Here is a 2264-nt window from a genome sequence, read left to right as displayed (position 1 = left end):
TTCTGCCCTTGTTCTTCGTGTTCTCCTCGAGTTCATTAAAGCACAAGCAAAGAGCACATTCCTGATGCAAACATCCAGCTCCAGTTCCACCCAGCAGGAACTCCACGGGGACATCCTGGAGCTGCTTCACTCCTACAACACAGAGTTTGTCACCCTGATTTTCAGCCTTCTGATCTTGCTTACATAATTCTTACTGGAGTTTCTCACGCATTTAACATAAACAAAAGTAGATTGTTTTTGCATTCCTCTCTCTGTGATGGGCTGCAGGTTTGACCACTGGGGTTAGAGGGGAGTTCCTCTCGTCCTCCAATCCTTGATCAAATTCCAAATCCTATTTAAACCCCAAATCATAATAAAGTTTCTCTTTCTCTCCTCACTTCTCAACCTGACAGTGAGTGTCATTCTTTAGTGTCATGCAGTGCCACACAGAGTTAGTGTGAACTGAGGTGCGGCAGAACTCAAAGGGTGGAAAATCTCCATTGATGCTGCTCTGATACGAATCCCCCCGAAATCAATAAGGATTTTGCCACAAGAAAAGGGAGGTGAAGCAGGGAATGCCAGGAAGAGCAGAGCGGGGAGTGCTGATCCAGCAGCAGAGGATGGGCAGGGTTATAATCAACAAAAAACCACCCTGCTCAAGGGTATTTGCACTTTTGGTCAGATGTGTTTTGGATCTTCCTTTGAAGAAGCAGATTAAGCTCAGGACTTGTTTGTCTATCAAGAAACTGTGGAGGAAAAAACCAAACCAAACCAAACCAAAAACCCAACAAAAAAAAGCCCCAACAAAAAAACCCCCAAACAACAACAACAACAACAAAAACCACAAAAAACAAAACCAAAACTGACAAAAACCAAAACAAAACAAGAAAAAAACCCAAAAAACCCCTTGGAATGTGAGCATCCGCCTTGGTTTACACTGTTTAAAATCTACCAGTCCTTAATCTCCTTTCAGAAGATTTAGCTGGATTTAGATGGCAGAAGGCAGAAAAGGGTGCAGTGGGCACGGGAGGAGTGGAAAGAAAGGGAAAATCTTTAAATTGCCACCGATGATCAGAGGAAGGAGAGCCAAGGCTGCTGCCCTGGGGCAGGATTTGTTACAAATCCGTGTCGGGAGCAGCTGCGTCCTCTGGGGATTGGCAGGGAGAGCCTTTCACCCTTTGGGGTCCGGTTCAAATCCGGGGCAGGGGTGGCTTTGAGCCATCACAGGAATGGGCTGGAAACTGATTTTCCCTCCTAATCTCAAAGCACCAAGGGCTCTGCAGGGGGAGGTCCCCCTCCTGTCCCACTCCTGTCCCACTCCTGGGCACATTCCTTGGATATTTTGCAGGATGTTCCCTCTGCTCCCCAAGACAGAACCTGGAATCTCAGCCCTTGTACTGAACCACTGGTTAATGATTTTTTTGGGGTGTTTCCAGCAGTGAAAAAAAATTCCAGTTGCTCTGGAATCTGCCATGCAAGGCTAAACCAAGAACAAAACAAAACCCGCTCACTCCAGTGGATGGATTTTCCCATCAGTCCCATGAATGATTATGAAAAGGGTTTTTTTTTATGTGAAACTGGTTGAGTTCTGCTCTTTTTCCCCCCTCATGCTACTTCAGAGGAAATTCTGGTTATTCACTATCATTTGGAACAGGAACTGGTTCAAAATATGAGTTTCCAATGGGGCAGATCTCCTGAATTCAGCCCGGAGACAGAGATAAGTTAAGGAGTTGGTTCACATGTTAGCTTGAAACACACAATGATCATCTGCAGGTGCTTTTATTGAAGAGCTCTGGGAATCAGGCTACAGGGTACAGACCCAAATCTGACTCCCACATGGATTCAGGATGGATGTTTTTATACCCTTTCATTATATAGCTATAGATATTAATTATTAAACAATTAATATTAATCATTATATATTAATTAATCATTAATATCTATTACCCATTATATTAATCATTATGTATTAATCATATTGTTCTATTGCATACATTGATCTTATCCAATCATGAATCCTTGGCATTTCCATCAGGCCCCCCAAATATCGTTTCTCATTATTCTTGTTTGAGATAATAATCATATTCAATTACCCAACAACCATTACATTTAACAATCACATCATTTATCAGATGATGATGCTGCAGGTGCAGTTTCACACGATCCAGTAAAGACAAAACCCAACCTTTGTTTCCAGGGTAGTTTTGGTTCCCTTTCCCAGGCCTGTCCAGACCCAGCCTTTCTTTCCACCTCCCCTGAATCCGTTGTACACAATTCCCATTATT

Source organism: Zosterops lateralis (assembly GCF_965231275.1).
Source record: "Zosterops lateralis genome assembly, chromosome: 30".
NCBI classification, from domain to species: Eukaryota; Metazoa; Chordata; class Aves; order Passeriformes; family Zosteropidae; genus Zosterops; species Zosterops lateralis.
The sequence above is the reverse complement of the archived record's forward strand: the minus strand, read 5'-3'. Positions refer to the sequence as shown.